Source organism: Paramisgurnus dabryanus, chromosome 3, assembly GCF_030506205.2.
Source record: "Paramisgurnus dabryanus chromosome 3, PD_genome_1.1, whole genome shotgun sequence".
Classification (NCBI taxonomy): domain Eukaryota; kingdom Metazoa; phylum Chordata; class Actinopteri; order Cypriniformes; family Cobitidae; genus Paramisgurnus; species Paramisgurnus dabryanus.
In genome coordinates, this window is record NC_133339.1 from 12,799,889 (window position 1) to 12,818,590 (window position 18,702).

The 18,702-nt window shown below is 35.2% G+C and overlaps 1 protein-coding gene and 1 long non-coding RNA gene across 2 annotated transcripts in view; one reads left to right on the plus strand and one right to left on the minus strand.

The window, feature by feature from the left end:
• LOC135768939 (uncharacterized) overlaps positions 1-18,702 on the plus strand; it is a 45,325-nt gene that overhangs the window by 21,929 nt on the left and 4,694 nt on the right. The window lies entirely within an intron of this gene.
• On the minus strand, positions 9,504-10,980 carry LOC135768941 (uncharacterized). The gene is made up of 3 exons (XR_010542304.2): positions 10,878-10,980; positions 10,184-10,552; positions 9,504-9,641 (listed from the first exon to the last, which is right to left on the minus strand). It is a non-coding gene; the product is annotated as an uncharacterized lncRNA (long non-coding RNA).

Here is an 18,702-nt window from a genome sequence, read left to right on the forward strand (position 1 = left end):
AGGTTCGACGTGTTGTGCGTTCAGAGATACTCTTCATCTCGGTTGTAACGAGTGGTTATTTGAGTTACTGTTGCCTTTCTATCAGCTCTGGACAGTCTGTCAAAGTCATAAAGGAATGGTTGATATATTTCATGAGGAAAATGTAAATGTAATATTAGTTTTAATGTTGTGAATTTAATGAGTAAATGATTGTTCAATAAACTCACTGTGTATTTTGTCTCTTTCTGTTATAATTGTTATACTAATGTTTTTCTGATCTTATGCAACTTAATTCATTTGAGTTTAATAAACTTAAAACATTTAAGGCAATAATTTTCCTCAAACCATTTGACTAGCTATATAGTTGTGTGAACTTAATAAGATTTAGTAAGTGAAATTAAACCAGCTGAGTGGCATGAACTTAAGGAAACTTAAAATCTTGAATTTTTTATGATTTATTTGAACTTTTATTTAAGTTACCTTTAACCCAACACAAATATATTGAGAACGCACTTATAATTTAAAGTTTACAGTACTTATATTACTTTTAAAACTTATACCACTGTTCTTCACTCCCAATCCTGGAGAGCCGGTGTCCTGCAGAGTTTAGCTCCAACCTTAATCAAACACACCTACCTGTGATTTTCTAGTGATCATGAAGACATTGATTAGCTTGCAGGTGTGTTTGATTAAGGTTGGAGCTAAACTCTGCAGGACACCGGCTCTCCAGGATTGGGAGTGAAGAACACTGACTTATACGTATATCTCATAGTCAACGAGTGTACCCTGTCAAAGCCAATGTTGTACCCTTTTGGAAGGGTCCATTTTTGTACTGTTAAATAAAGGTACAAAATTGTCACCACATGTACAAAACTGGCTCTTAAAGGTAATAGTTCCTTAAGGTAGAATATTGTACCCCAAAAGGTACAATATTTAAATGTGTTGTATACCCATAAAAGGTACACAACTGAACCTTTGAGGGTACCACCCCAGTGACAGAAAAGGTACAGTTTTAAACCTTTTTTCTGACAGTGCAGTAGTGTTGTTTTTGGCAGCCTGTTTTCATTTTAGTTTTAGTCTAGTCTTTGTGTCAAGCTGTCATTTTAGTTTTTATTAGTTTTAGTCACGTCATACTCTTTTTAGTCTAGTCAAATTTTAGTCGACTAAAATTCTTGCCATTTTAGTCTTATTTTAGTCAGACTTATCCATTACTATTTTAGTCTAGTTTTAGTCGACGAAAACTGATGACATTTTAGTCTAGTTTTAGTCAGTGAAATTGTATTTAGTCTCTTTTTAGTAATGCATTCTATTTAACCCATATAGTATAATGACCTAATAGTATTATAGACAAAACAATATTTTCTTTTAGCCAAATCCCATTTCAAACAAAAGTTATATTATTGTTACCTTATAGACCCAAGAATACATCCATTCCAGACATGGAAGATGCTCTGATTTGAATAGATATTTATTTTACTATCCTCTGAGTGAGTGACTTGACTGTTCGTAAGAGTCTACATAAAAGTCTACATAATCAAAACAAAAGTAGTCTAAGCAAACACACACACACACACACACACACACACACACACACACACACACACACACACATTCTGGTTTCCATGTTTTGTGGGGACATTCCATAGACGTAATGCATTTTATACCATACAAACTGTATATTCTATTCCCTTTACCTGCCCCATTCCCTAACCCCAACCATCACAGAAACCTTTCTTGTACCTTAGATTTTCAATAAACATCATCTTGTTTGATTTATAAGCTTGTTTCCTCATGGGGACATCAAAATGTCCCCACAAGGTCACAAAAACACTGGTATTCCTATCTTTGTGGGGACAATTGGTCCCCACAACGTGATAATTACCAGGTACACACACACACACACACACACACACAAGGTCAAATGGGTCACACACAACTATAGTATGTGTGAGAATAGAAATATGCTACTGTTAACATTTATAATTGTATTTTGACAGCAGCACAAACTACAATCATACATATGTAATTATATATTATTATAGTTTATATTTCTGCATCTGTACGTTACCACCAGTGTACCTAATGGACTTTGGCTTAATTTAATGTGACAAAGCTGATCTTAAATGTCAGTATAAATCCAAGCAATTTTGGAGAATTACTAAATGTTTTTCTTGTAAGTAAATTAAAAGTCAGCTTTAAGAAAACATTAGATGTCTATTAAGAAAAGCAAAGTTGGTATGTATGGTTATGTTCTCAACAGTACAGTTTGATTGATTTAATACTCAAGTATTCAGCGAAGTATGTTTTGTTTATTTAAATAATAAATAAGTGTAGTTATTAAGCATATACAAAACAACGAATGTCTTAAGCATAGATATATTTACAATGTTTCAAAACGCAACGCAGCACAATGTCATTTAAACAACTGTTACATGATATAAATTTGTACATTGTTATACTGGTGGTGTCAGCAATCAAAGCAATAGATTTCAACAGGCTTGTTGAACTGACCTGAAAGTAATGCACGGGATTTATTTTGGACTTTTCTTTTACATTTGGAGCCAGAATGCTGCATCTTCCCGGTCGGAATCGCCGCGTGGCTACAGCTTCTCTCATGCAGTGGAAGCGTTTTGTGCAGCATTTAGTGGAAATGTTTTTATCTTCAACAGCGACTGCCATGAAGAGTCGTGTCCGTAAAAGGGAGAGGATCTTAGGTGCACGAGCAAGGCTTGTGGACCAACTCCGCTTCACCTCTGTAACCGCCCCCGTTTCTCCGCTTTCCGCATGTCTCGCGGTTGCCGCGTACACTGTTTGAAATGCCCATTAACGTGCAAATGGAGGCGTATGATATCAAAGCATCGCGAGAGCAGACTGCTCCGCATGTTTTCTACTCACTGTCGCGGTACTTTCATGTTTTGACTGATCTACGCAGCGCCAACAACACAGGCGATCACCTGCAGTCAGGTGGTGGGGGCGCGGAGATGCTGAGATGGGTAAAAGACGAAATAACGTTATAACATTTCGTCTCGTCTCGTTTTGGTCAACGAAAATGAAGAGACATTTTAGCTTAGTTTTTATTTTGTAAACCACTTTTAGTCTCGTTTTTATTCGTCAACAATATTGCATTATACATTTTATTATAGTCATCGTCACATGACCAGCATTTTCGTTACGTCTCGTCTCGTTTTCGTCACGTGAAAAAGGTTCGTTGACGACTATATTTCGTCATACTTTTCGTTGACGAAAGCAACACTACAGTGCAGTAACAACCCAGATAGCATGCAAACCATTGAAACAATGTTAAAAACAGTTGATTTGTCAATGTTAACTGCATTGAATCAATATCAGGTCTGCACCCTCCATTAATATTGAAAAAATATTGAGATTTCAACAAATCACCATTGTTGTGATCAGTGTTTGCTTTAGTTGGGTCCTTGACTCTTGACATTCACTAGGTTAAATCTTTCTTTTCTTTTTTTTAGTGTTTGTATGTGTTTATGTAGAAACACATGTGTATTGGAAAAGAAAGATGTGTTTCAAAGTTAAGTTGAAACTGGTTGTTTTTTGTGAAGAAGTCAAGATTATATAAAATTAAGCTGCTTTACATGATTATGTTGATCCATTTTTGACATTTATAATTGTTTTGGTTTGTAAATACACTGAGACAAGACAAACAGAAAAATTGCTGACACATTCAGACATCATTACTCATCCTACAAATCTCAACAATGGTGACAATCATCAAACAAATTCAGATAAAAAGATCAACTGCAATGCATGCTGGGAATTATAAATTAGTTTAGTACTACGATGATACCCAGCATGCATTGCAGAATGAAGCTTTCTTTTGTTGATCGTCACCATTGATGAGATTCATAGACCGATTCATGATGTCAGAGATAGATTCAGTAGTTTAACTTTTTAAATGTATTTTTGTAATCCTCAAAACCTGTTTCCAACTAGTACTGTAAAATCCATTTTTAGCATAACTTTAGCAGTATTTCATAAATATCATTTAGGTATATCTACAAGAATTAAACTACTTGATAACATTGCATCTTTGTTTTCTTTGCAAAAGCAGATGTATTTTAAAACACTGCTTCAGCAGCCAAAGAAAACTTACCATTAAAACACAAGAGTAAAGGGCCCAACTAAAGCAAACACTGATCATGATAATGGTGATTTGTTGAAATTTCAATATTTTTTCAATATTAATGGAGGGTGCAAACGTGATATTGATTCAACGGTATTAACATTGACAAATCGACGATTTTTAACATTGTTTCAATGGTTGCATGTTATCTGGGAAGCCATTGTACCCCTAAATTTTATTTTATCAAATAAATAAATAAATAACTATTGACTTCACACAATAAAGAAGACTTATAACAGATATTTATTGAAAATGACTAAACATTTAATTTACTTTAGGTTTACAGATCTTACCACAGCAGTTAGCCGCCTCTCCATTATTAGATCACCTAAACATGAAAATTCTGTCATCATTTACTCACACTCATGTTGTTACAAACCCACATAAATGTAATTGTTCTTATGAACACAAAGGAATATATTTTAAGAAATGTTTGTAACCAAACCGTTTGTGGACCCCATTTACTTCCATAGTATTATTTTTCCTACTATAGAAGTGAATGGGGTCCACAAATTGTTTGGTTACAAACATTTCTTAAAATATCTTCCTTTGTGTTCATCAGAACAAAGAAATTTATGTGGGTTTGTAACAACATGAGAGTAAGCAAATGATGACAGAATTTTCATTTTTGGGTGAACTATCCCTTTAAGTTCTTTTTAGTTTTTTTTAAACCTAACCACCCTGCAACGTTATGGGAACGGTATTTTATGGTTCCAAAAAATAACCAAAAGATAACCAAAAACTAATGTTAGGGTAACGTTCTGTGTTTGCTGGGTATACGTTGTTATTACCAAACCGTTTGTGGACCCCATTTACTTCCATAGTATTATTTTTCCTACTATAGAAGTGAATGGGGTCCACAAATTGTTTGGTTACAAACATTTCGTAAAATATCTTCCTTTATGTTCATCAGAACAAAGAAATTTATGTGGGTTTGTAACAACATGAGAGTAAGCAAATGATGACAGAATTTTCATTTTTGGGTGAACTATCCCTTTAAGTTACAACAATCAATAACATCATCTATTCATTTAGACGGGAATCACTAAAATATATATAAGTTATCACATATAAGTTACTAAATAAAGAAAGAAAATAGAAATCGCTAGAATAAATGTTAGACTGAGGTAAAACCTATTGACAAATAAATAAATTTAGTTCACTATTCTTTTTCAATACCTCAAAGCTCTGCTTTATAAATCTAAAACTCAACTGAACTTCAAGAATGAAGTGGAGTTTATTTGTAGTTTTCTTTTTCCTGTGGTAGGCCCAAACATGTTTGTCAATTGTATTGTTTGTTTCTATTATTGTCATATATACCATGTTTTTATATTAATTAATTAATTGATGTATTTATTTAAATATATTTATTTATGCCAAAAATATGTAAAATCCATTTAAAAGTTTCCACGACATCTCGCAAGATTTGGGCAAAAGTCTCATGATTTACATCCTAAATATGATGCATGACGGGATACGCTTAGCCTTGAAAACTGCTTCGAGAGACCCGCATTCTCAGACCCCTCGTTTTTCAAAAGAGCGCAACGTGTTAAGAAACGGAAGTATCGTCAATTTAATTAAGCGAATCATACTCATTCTAATTGTTTTTTAATCAAACTACTTCAGCTCATCGATACAATAGTACAGTACAGTACAATAGTATTTATTTATATGGACAGGCCATCATTCATGGCCTATGTGAAATGCAGGCATTATCCTGGCAGGAAGCTGAGGAGGTGTTCCTCCGTGGCCCTTATCACTCTGGGTATGCTTGTAATTTGCATTTGCAAAAAAAAAACATGTTTCTAATGTTAGTATGATATAATTTTAATAAGACCATTATAGGTTGATCTCAATCTATAATAAGACCATTATAGATTATGATCACATAATATTTTACATAAGTTCAATAGTTCATTGTTCTATCTATAATTGGATCCCTTCCATCAGTAATTTTCATTCAATTATTTACACCCATGCTCACAAATACTGCAGACTACTGTGTAATTTGTTACTCAGAGAACACAATGATTTTTTGGCACATGCATTAAGCAGGGAACGCCAATATTAATTTGGATAACTTTAAATTAAACGAGACCGTGATATTGCATCCTATTGTTTTCAATGCCATTTGGATAAGGGTGTTATACGATCTTCCAAACAGCAGGGGGCGCTGTCTCGAAAAACGAGGGGTCTGAGGATGCAGGGCTCTGCGTGGAGTTGGTAGCTACAGGGTCCGAGTTTTCCCGCATTTGAATGCTTTCTCAGAAGGCGGCAATTTAGACTTCGATTATTTTATTGGTTTGTCAACAGAAGACAGGATTTCTTAATACGCTAACCGTTAGCAGTGAGATGAAGTTGAAAATCTGACCCGGACTCACTGTTGTCTCTGGAGCAGGGATCCATCCGGACAGCGTCATAAACATCTCCTGACTCATACAGTTGTGTACTTTGAGGTAATGTCCAGCACGTTTAATACCAATATTATTAAATGTTTGTACCCATATATTATGACCCAGTGTACTGTGGAGATCGGTGATTCAAAACGTAAGTTGGGCGCTATTTAGACTACTTTACCTGAGAACTGCATCTGTATTTATCACTTCTTACTTAAGTTCTTATTTACCTTTATATTTAGTAACGTTAGGGGAGTTCGGGGTACAAAGTAATGGCTTTTTGGCTCTATCATTAAAAAATATTTGAGTTAGTTTAATCTTTTTTATTCACACAACCCACCAACACACACATCTCTGCAACAAATGAACACTTAAGGGCGGTTTCCCAGACAGGGTTTAAGTGTATTCCCAGACTGAAATGCATATTTGAGTTGTCTCCAATGAAAACAGCTTGCACTGACATAAGTTTAAATACATCATTGCCATTGTTTTGTATCAAGATGCACATGAGTTGTTGTTGTAAGATATGTTTTTGTAAAAACAACTTAAATGGCCTAAAATAACTAGTCCTGCTGGATTAATCTAAATCCTGTCCTGTAAACTCATCATTTGGGGTGGGGTTGATTCCCCTCCATTTTCCAGGCCTTGACTACCACAGAAGCCACACTTGCATTTGACCCCAAGGACTACATCAAGTCAAGTAAGTTTTGATGATAAACTTGGATAAATTTATTTGATCTATGGTATTATAGTTTAACTAGCAAATACCAAAATGTGTTTATACAGTAAGTACTAGCTAGCCAGTAAATCAGTTACCTAAATGTAGGCGAGCACTATTATAATAACGCTTATTATGCTTTTGTGTTTCTTTATGAAAGCATTAAAGTTCTACTTACAATTCAATCAGTCAACGCGTCATTTTAGCACTTGCATTACCTTGCATGCATGTCTGCTTATGACCAAACAATATGTTTATTTATGTTTGTATATGATTTTGTTTATATACCTTTTCCCAGATTTAAAAAAATCCCAGAAATTCCCGTTAAGTTTCTAATTTAGAATATTAAATAAATCCCCAGATTAAGTTACCATGGAAATTTTCCAGAAATTAAAGGTATAGTCCACTTTAAAGATGGGGTCCATTGACTTTTTATAGTAGGAAAAAAAATACTATGGTAAGTCAATGGGCCCCATCTATAAAGTGGACTACTTCTTTAACCAGAAACTTTCCGCTCCTCAGCAAACCTATTTGAAGGTAATTTCTTCATATTTACTTTTTTTCTGGTCATATCATTTCATTCACGCTGAGCACATTTTGTGCTGCCAGTGCAGACATGTTTCAGATGTATGGGGTCAGATTTGTTTCGTATTTCTGAATAAATATACTATGATCCACAAATAAATATAGAGAGTTTCATAAATATTTTTTAAATCCACAAATGCACAATAAGCGAACCATAAATATATGTTAGACATTTCATAAAAAGGAAGGAAATTCACAAATAAATAAAATGGGATTTGCAAATGAATTTTTTTTATAAATATATATTTTTATTTTATTTATATGTGAATGGCTTCCTGCGCATTTGTGGATCGCTTTCTGTGCATTTGTGAATCGCTGCACACATTTGTGGATCGCTTTCTGTGCATTTGTGAATTGCTGCACTCATTTGTGGATCGCGTTCTGTGCATTTGTGGATTTGAAACATTTCTAACGTCAAGACGTGCACAAGAATCCACAAATAGGTGGACTCCGCCCACCGTCTACTCCAGCCAATCAGACAACAAGCACACTGTGCTGACCAATCGTGGCAAGATTTCCCTCCAACCAATCACATTTTGTTTTACTGTTAGGTTGGGAACACAGTCTTGATGATGTATGCAGCCTACAAAAGATTGCCTGATGAAATTCAACTGTCTTATTTAAAAAAAATAACTATTATAAAGTTGACTATTATTCTTAGTTAGTCGGTAATTGTTGTAAAATGCTTATGATTTGCGGATGTAATGCTCAGTTAACTTAAATTAAGCAGACGTGATGACTTATGCAGCCTGCATATGCGACCTCCGGAGGTTGCAGCCTTCCGATTGAGGAACGGGCACTGTTGACAGTTGTCAATAATTCTTTACTAGGGATTCTCTTAATACACTTTGTGGTAAGGTATGTCAAGGTTAATATTTGTCAAATTAAATTGATTAAAACCGGTTTTAGCAGTAGTTTACTCCACACGTGGCTTTTTGGTTCCTTCTGTTGCCGTGTTGGTTTGTTTCCTGGCTGACAGTAACTAAGTTTAGCATTTTGTAAATTCTGTTAATATAGCATATAGCCTTTCTTGAAATAATCCGGCTACAATCTTAAAGACGTCTTGGTTTCAATTTTGCTAATCCCTTATGTAATATCAAACTCCTGTTCTCGGGTAATTTTAATCCTTTTAAGGTTCCATTTTAATGTGAGGTGGAAATTGGAAAGGCTTGTATAGTTTGGTCTGTTCCTGATTATTTATATTATTTGACTAAATTATCAATAGTTGAAGAACAAAATACTGTTTTATTAGATTATAATCTATAGTTTGGAATAATACTATATATAACCCATTATATTTACTATTAATTTAGTAATTTCCCTGGTTTTTGAAGCAATGCAACTTTGTAATAAAAACACTATATAAATAAATCTGGCTTGGCTTAACTTAAAAATAAATTTACACCCCATTTAGAAATTACAGATGTGTGTGTGTGTGTTTGTTTACATTTAATATTTAATTTACTTAAGATATTGTGTTCTATATAAATCTGTACTACTTATTTCAGCACACTCTAACAAATGTCTGCATCTAAGCTTACACAAAGGATTAGCTTATTTATTTATTCCTTCAAATTATTGATTCATAAATAAATGAGTTCATTACACATTTCATTCATTCACTCCTGTCTACTGCAATTGCTGTTTGAGAAACATGTCATTGACCTTCAGGCCTTGTTCATTAACACAGTATGACAAAAAAAATCAATATCCTCTTGAACTTGAAATATGAACACAAATTCATCCTTTACTTCAGAGAATTCCCCGCTCAGGACATTCCAGAGGGCATTTTGTTGATCGTCTGTAACACCTGGTCAAGTAAAGATACAAGTCGTAAAACATATAAAAATCACATGAAATGATACGTAGCGTCTGTCATATCCCTTTTAGGCAAACATCTATCAGCTGAATGCACCCCCACCCCTAAAAAACACACACAATAAAAAACAAATAACATACCAGTTGTTTGATTGCATACTTGTGTAAAAATCCATCTTACTTCTATGAATTTTAAGTAAGAGCATAAGCTTGTTCAGAGCATAAAGGGAAAATAAAAACAACACTGTAAGACTATCTAACAGCTTTGACATATTAAACCTTCTTGACATTAAGATGTAGACACCACAGAAATTTCTTGTTCATTTAAAAGATACCATAATGCATAATGTGTAATTAAATGATCAGTTCTGTAGTAGGAGACGAGGTAAAACACATTTGTTTTGTCATGTCATAATAAAATGTACCACGTTAGATACAAACTATCTGTAAGCAAATGTCACTACATAACTATAACGGTAGCGAAGACTACTCTGAAGTGTAGTGGCCTAGTTACGAATGAATATAGCAGTGTACCAGGGTGTCTGTCAGAACACAATAGAGAGCGTTGAACCAACTTGAGCTGTTTATTAGGCACACAAGAGAACATACATTAGATAGGAGAGAGCCAGCATTCAGTATTTATAAGGGTAGCACACACAGCACAGAACTCTGAATGAGAGGCACAACTTGGATAGCAGAGCAGTCGTTGATGAAGGTAATGGTGAATATTGGTAGTAGTCCTTTAATGAAGCTCTGCACAGGATGAGGGTATGCTCCTTTAAGAGAGATAGGCCAGAGCTGTATTTATGAGCTTGGTTGCATGGCATGTGAATGGAGATGCATGAGTGCCTGGCTATATTTGAGAGCTTAGCCAGATCATAGGCAGGTGTAGATGTGGTTTCCCTGCAACAGATAACAACAGGATTCCCAAAGTAACACTAATGCTAATAAACATACATAACATTGACAAATTAGCTACAGCTTCTCCCCTCATACGTTATCAAAATAAAATGAACAGACGTGTCTCAAATGACACATTTTACACCATTAGCAGTGTTTACACAGCGTATGTAATATAACTGACATTATTACAGGATAAACACATTGATGAACAGCAAAAGAAAGTGATTTATATAACGTTACAGTGTAGTAGATTCACAGTTTAGCTAATAACATGTTAGCGCTATTAATAACGGAAATTTTAACATGCAAACCTAACTGTACTCACTTTAATGACGCACATGAACACACCGCGTAACAATCTGGTGCTATTGTCTCCACAACAACATGATTCATGCCTCACACAGCGAGACACTTGTACAAAGCTTTTTTTTTTTTTTTTTTTGTACAAAGCTAGCGCTCTTCCGCCATTGCTTTGAGTGAGCGATACTCGCTGTCATAATAAAAGTCCTCCTCCGTCTGGGTCTTTTGCACAATGTTTCTAGAAGAGACTCTGTGATTGGTTGAAGGGAGATCGTGCCACGATTGGTCAGCACAATGTGCTTGTTGTCTGATTGGCTGGAGTAGACGGTGGGCGGAGTCCACCTATTTGTGGATTCTTGTGCACGTCTTGACGTTAGAAGGGTTTCAAATCCACAAATGCACAGAACGCGATCCACAAATGTGTGCAGCGATTCACAAATGCACAGAAAGCGATCCACAAATGTGTGCAGCGATTCATAAATGCACAGGAAGCGATCCACAAATGCGCAGGAAGCCATTCACATATAAATAAAATAAAAATATATATTTATAAAAAAAAATTCATTTGCAAATCCCATTTTATTTATTTGTGAATTTCCTTCCTTTTTATGAAATGTCTAACATATATTTATGGTTTGCTTATTGTGCATTTGAGGATTTAAAAAATATTTATGAAACTCTCTATATTTATTTGTGGATCATAGTATATTTATTCAGAAATACGAAACAAATCTGACCCCATACAGATGCGGCTGTAATTCAGGTACAAGTATTATGTAAGGTTTAGGTCATGTTGTCAGATATCTGTACTTTTGTCTGTTGCTTTGAAAAATAAAGCTCAGGAACAGAGAGCTTAAATATGGGAGGGAGAGCTTTTCCCACAGTGTATGGCAAGCTGTTTTGACTTTTATTCGTTCAGTTCTTGATATCAACAATTCAATTTTCACTAGTTAAAATTTAAATTCTTGATATCAGAAATTACATTTCCACTAGTAACAATGTTTATTCTTGATATGAAGAATTCAATTGTTACTAGTTGAAAAGTTAATTCTTGATATCAATAATTAATTTCTGTTATCTGAAGTTGTATTTCTGATATCAATATAATTTCAGATATTTAAAATGGCGTTCTTACTAGTAACAATCCCATTCATGTTAAGAAATTAACTTTGTCACTAGGGACAATCGAATTATTGATATCAAGAATGATCTTTTTAACTAGTAAAAATTGATGTCAAATATTCACAATATTCACACAAAATTGTATTGCTTATATCTGAAATTCTAATTTAAATATCAGAAATGTAATTCTTGATACCAAAAAAATGAATTTGAATGATGGCCTGCCGCCTATGGTGACATTTAACTAGTGAAAATACAATTGTTGATATCAAGAATGACAGTTTTTACTAGTAAAAATCTATTTTCTGATATCAGAAAACACATTTTTGTTACTAGTGAAAATGTAATTCTTGATATCAACAATTGCCATTTGTTACTAGTAGAAATGCTATTTCCACGGATTAAAAAAAAAATAATAATATGTGTTTTTGTAATGTGGGTGGGTCCTAAATCGTTTTCAATGCAGGAAAACCCTGCTGCAATAATCAGATGATGTCTGCATCATTTTACTTTTTTCAAAACCTTAAGCTCCCAATCAAAACATTTATTTAATTGGAAAAAAAGTAGAAGCACCCCCCCCCCGATAACATAAAAGTCAATCTTAGCATAACATGAGGGTCAAAGTTAGAAATAAACCCATTATCTGCCATAAATAAACTAAACAAGTAAAACATTAAAAAGTCTGAAACAGATGGTGAATTTTTATCTCCAGACACACCCATAGAGTGAAAGTGATTGAGACCTTCAGTGAAGCTCCTCCTACAACAATCCACCAATAAATGCTGGAGTCAAACACACAGAGAAATCACTCCATGTGTGACAACTGAAATCTTCATGACATAATATTGATGCTGGTGAAAGAGGAGCTTGAGAAGATTACAGATCCACAACCATGCAGAATAAAGGATGAAGATACAGAGGAACAAATAGGTTGGTGTTTATTTTCAATCTTCATCTTTGAGAGTTGAGAAATTATCATAAAAACATTTGCATTGATATGGACATAGCAATTACATTGGACAAACCAAATGCTTTGTTTGAGTGTGTGTGAGTTTGAAAAATTCAAGGGCCTGGAAAGTTTTTGAAGATATACATACATAGATACAGGTCATTGAAAGTGCTTGAATCTATTTTATGCAAGACATTTTCTGAAAATAATCCATATCATTCCCTGTGTAGTATAATATCATAGAAATTCTAGACTTTTTAAGCACTCGTGCTAAACTGTTCGCTTTACATGCTTATATCTTCTGTATGTTGATTCATACCAAAATGCTTTTTTGCATAGTTGTGTTTGACAAATGAAAACGTCTGGGGTTACGTATGTAACTGTTGTTCACTGAGAAGGGAACAAGACGCTGCGTCTCCCTTGCCATACTTGCTGCGTCCCTGTAACGCTGTCTTTGGCAATATTTCAGATAGCGATTCTCTTCCTGCCCCCTGTCTTTGTCGTTAAGCCTCAACTAGGGCTGCACGATTAATCGTATTTTTATCATGATAACGATATGCATGCCCCACGATTAATTAATGACAATCGTCGCGATTAATGTGTAAAGACCAAGCACAAAACAGACGGTCTAGAATCAAGCAATGTGTTTGTTATGGGCGGAGTCAGAGTAAACGGGGTGTTTCTTTGCAAGCGCAGTCTGTGTTATGGTAGAAATACCTTAGCATCACGAGATTTACAGTCATTTACCTTGAACGAACATAATGGCAGAGCAACAAGAAGAAAGTGCAGAAATATGTATGTTTAATTTCCAAAAAGGGTCATATAGGCCTACTACATTGTTTGGATATTTCGGATTTGAGGAAAGTGATGTTGATCAGGTAAGATACGTCTTGTGCAAACTGTGCTCCTGTTCATTCCAAACGTGAAATATCAAGAGTTTCAAAAGCTGAAGACACAAGCCGCAACCATAAAAAAAACCCGACCATCCACGACACAGACAACAATAACGGATCGCGTATCATGTAAGTTAGCCAAGGATATGTGTCCAATAAGCACCGTGAGCAGCAAGGGGTTTTAAAAAATTATTGCCACATAAAAGGAATATCATAGGCTTTTTTTTCAAAAATGTTTTGTTTTTATTTCTGTTTAATTATGATTTGATATAAATATATATTAGCCCTGCATTTTAGCCTTTTTACGCCCCTCGGGTCGAGTTTCGGACCAATTTTAACATCACAGTTGATATGCGGCCAGGCCTCTGGATTTTTTATGGTTTCTCCACCTTTTTGTATTTTAATTTAATTAAAAGAAACGTTGAGACATTGATAAATGGTAAAATAAAGACGTTTAACCTATCGCACGAGTCCACTACGCACATTCACAATGCACCTGTTGCAACAGTGTTTAGCGTCTCCGCCAGCAGCAGGACCTTCAGCGCATCGGGATAAATGGAGAACTTTATTAAAACCTTAAAACCTGCGCATAATCTATAAAAGACTTCTTTCTGTAGTCATGTAAAAAATGCGGTGTCATTTTTTTTGTTTGAGAGCCTTTTTTCTTAATTTAACTGTTGGATACACGAATAGCCATGTTCTATGGTAAAGCCTTGAATTGTAATTGATGCATAGCGAATGTGTAAGGTAAGGCAACCAGCATGTTTATTTTGTTTCATGTTTATTTCGTTTCGTTTTGTATAGCCCTTTTCATAATTTTTCTGCACCCCGCCGCAACTGCGAGCAACAGAGCCTCCTTCCGCTTTAAAAAAAATAGTATGTTGATAATAAACATTTAACATTGTTATATGTTGAAAATATATATTTTATATAGATGTTATTGTAGGCAAGAGAAGTGTTGATTTGAGAGGCTCATTTGATCAAACAAGTCGTCAACTTGACGTTAGCTGTCGGCCGCTAACCGCTTGGTCATTATCAAAAACCTTAATTTAACAAACAAAAAAGGCTCTAAAATGTAAGAAATAAAAGATATTTTATAATTTTGACAGTTAAAACTGAACTGCTTTAATTGCTGCAATAGTAGTACAGCTAAGGAATCTGTGTAAGAAGTTATTTTTGTTATTTCTGCGGATTTCTTTTGCAAAATCTATACAGAATTTTGCAGAATTATTTTAAATGTTTTAAAAAGTTCTAAGAGAATGGGAGCTGTGGATATTACAAAACAATAAAATATTTTATAATATAGGCCTATAAAATGTATATAATATTGTATACATGGCTGTGAAGTGTAATAAAAATACTGAAGTAAATAGAAGTTACTACTTCACTAAAAGAATGATTGTCATTTTTAATCGTGATCAAAAGTTTGAGCAAAACAATCGTGATCATAATTTTTCCTGTAATCGTGCAGCCCTAGCCTCAACATTGGTTGAATTTGATATACACATTCAGACGCACTTACCCCTGGAGGCTTTCCCAAAGTGTCGCCGCAGTGAAGCAGCACGAGTTCCCTTGAAAGGGAACTGTAAAAATTTATCTTTAAAGGTAACACAATGTAACCTTGATCTCACTTGAAATTTGTCCCCACATTCAGTCCTTGAATTTGAGGGTATTGGACCTGGAAAGTCCTTGAAAGGTCTTTGAATTTGAAGTTAGCTAAGGTGTGGGAACTCTTGAGAAAGAAGACTTGCATCTTGGAACCAGACAATCACCACAAGTAGCGGCTTGTGTGATTGCTCTGTGAGAGCTCTGACGCCTGATAGCCACTTCAGAGAACAATCCTGACACATGATTGTTTAGACATTTAAAAAAGAATCCTAGAATACTGAAATTGATATTTTCAAAAGTGAAAAGGTTGTGTTTCGTTAAAATACGGCAATTATGCCATTAATGGTTTCTGGTCTATGATTTTTATCGCTTGCTTGTATATTGAGACTATAGGATTCATAGTGGTTGAGGAAACCTGCGACCATGATGTGATGCAGTATTATAGATGAGGGAAAATCATTGCAGGCATGTATAGTTTTGCAACTTGATATAACAGGTTCCTTCTAATAAAACGAAAACAGTTTAAATTAGGTTTGACCTTATTACAAATTAACTTAACCTGACTATCAAAGTTTAAATATTTATCTTGGATGATCCCTAAATCACTTCACTCACTACTTCAGTGATTTTGTCCTTAATCCTGACCTCAAATACTTCATGATCAAGCCTTTTTACGCATGGAGAAGCATATAGACAGTTTTTTTTTACATTTAAAAGTTAGATGGGATAGCTCAAGCCATTCCGAGATGCCTAATAAAACCTGGGTCAGGTGCTCGCCTGGAAGGCTGGGTGTTTTAGTGGACCTATAGATGACAATGTCATCCGCGTACATCTGGCAGTTGACAACTGGGCAGCAGCTCGGCAAATCATTAATGTACATTGTGAAATGTAATGGACCAAGCACAGATCCTTGTGGCACACCCATGCTGTTTGTAAGGCATAAAAAAGTTTGGTTCTGGTTGGTTGTCAGTTTAGGTCATGGGTCGGTAGGGAATTTGTTTAATTTATTAATTTTTTCCAGTGGCAGCAAGGGATGGGTAGGAAATTGTTAAACATTTAAATTGAATAGCGTATATATTTGAGGTAACTTTGGCTATATTGCGTGTTTGTCTCATGCACCGCAGAGCCACGCAGGGCTTCACATTAAGGCTTGTCCACTTGTCCGGAACAATTAGTTGTCCAACTGGACAAGTTAAATTTCAAACAATGTTAATTAACATTATGGCCGTTAGCGACAGAGCAGACTGCGCAGCGCAAACACAGAGCGGAATATTGAACAGAGAGCGCGGTGTGCCGACACACACACACACACACATTGTTATTGCGCATGAAACCTGATCGCCGAACACAGAGGGGCAGGACGGCATAAAGTGGAGATGTTTCTTCAGGCTCCGGCGTGAATATAAATGACAGGCACTTCAAGCGCATTTTCATCCCTGTTTGTCCAAAAAGCCGATTTAAGTCCGCATTTTTTTCTCTTCTAAAGTTTGGTAAAAACACATAATGGGCTTAAAATCTTGTTTAAGAATCTGTTTTATAATAAGAATCTCTCCTTCAGCGCCTCTATATGTGTGTGCGCGCCACGCGATAGCCGATTTGACAGAGTTCGTCACTGTACATTAAAAAAATAAGGATTAAGATTAATTTGATATATAACAGATAATCTAGATACATTTACCCTAATAAGTTTTTTAAAACATGGTAATGTTTTAATGTTTTGCTTTAGTGTTTTAATGTCAGACAATCATTGAAATGGGAAAAATGAAGAGAAAGGCAGCAGATATAGCATCCTTCTTCAGAAAGAGTAGCAAGAAGCAGCCAAATGAATCTTAGTAAAATACATTTCAGTAGCAAAATTCACATGATTTTCTGGTCTCTATAGTTTTTTCAGCAATGCCAGATATAAATTCTGGTTTCAAAGTACATTTCAAAAGTTTTATTTGATTAAATAATCACTTTCATTTACACTCACCGAGTGGTCAGGGGTGTTCACTGACATGCTCACACAAAAATCGCTACAAAAGACGCATTCCAACAGGTTTTAACATAGTTTTTGTCAACTCCATTGACTTGGATGTGCTGTGAGGTACGGTATTACTCCGCGCCGGGAACCCGTTTGTATTCTTGCAATTGGCAAAGGTGGATAATCGCCACCAACTGGGCTGGAGTGTCTATTATTCAAGCTCTCAACAGAAGAATATACGGGTGTGAGCCGTTTGGAAAAATAGGTCCACATGTTTACAACGAGCGGTAAAACACCTGTTGGAAAGCATCTTTTGCAGCATTTTTGTGTGAGCATATCAGTGAACACCCCTGACCACTCGTTGAGTTTCACGTCTTTGTAAATGAAAGTTTAATGCATTTAAGGAAGGATTGTTCCTGTGGACATATAAACCCATTAAAGAGGTGGGAGGTGATACAATAAACACCCGAAAATTCTCGGGACAGCATTATATGTCCAAATTTCAGTCAAAGCCATTCTATTTCATCATAAACAATCTGAAAACAGGGCTTTAAGTGTAAAATACCGAACTTGTCCTTTAAAGTAAAAAAATAAATAAATAACGAAACGCAATTATGTGGAGGCCGGTGTTGAATCTTTCTAAATACAATTAGTCTAACTTATGTGTGGGAAACACTGTATGATATGAAAAATATCTTACGTGAGCCTGTGGCTAAAGTATAAAAGTGGAACTCTTTAACAAATGTCATGATACCATAAATTCAAATATTATAATTTACTTACTGTCAGCAAAAATGAGCCTTGGTTTGTGCTCTCTGGAAGAGAAAAGCCCACTTGCATGTCGTTGTTCAGCTCGTCTTTTTTGGTCTGTACAACTTTCGGCGGGGGCAAAAGATTACGTTGCTGTGCACGAAACAGCATCTCGAATGCACACGATGTGTGCGATGTGTGAACGATTGTGTTAACGACCGTGTAGCTGCCTTGTTTGTTAGCATTGCTGGAGGACATTGCATCGCATGCTTTATAAAAACGGTGCTGTACTAAAAGGTAAATTATAGTTTGCCTCAAATTTTTTTATTTGTGTATTTATTTAATGTGTATTATTTCTTCTCCAAGCTCATAAAATAAATTTGGGTCGCACATAAATTGACAGGGTTGGTCGGAAACCGGAACCAAACAAATTTTTTTATGCCTAAGCATACTGGACTAAATTATTACCTTAAAACATTGGGGTTAACAGTATCAAAGGCCTTTTTTAAATCCAAAAACACTTCCCCTACAACATGTCCTTTATTCAGAGAAGTTTTCATCTTTT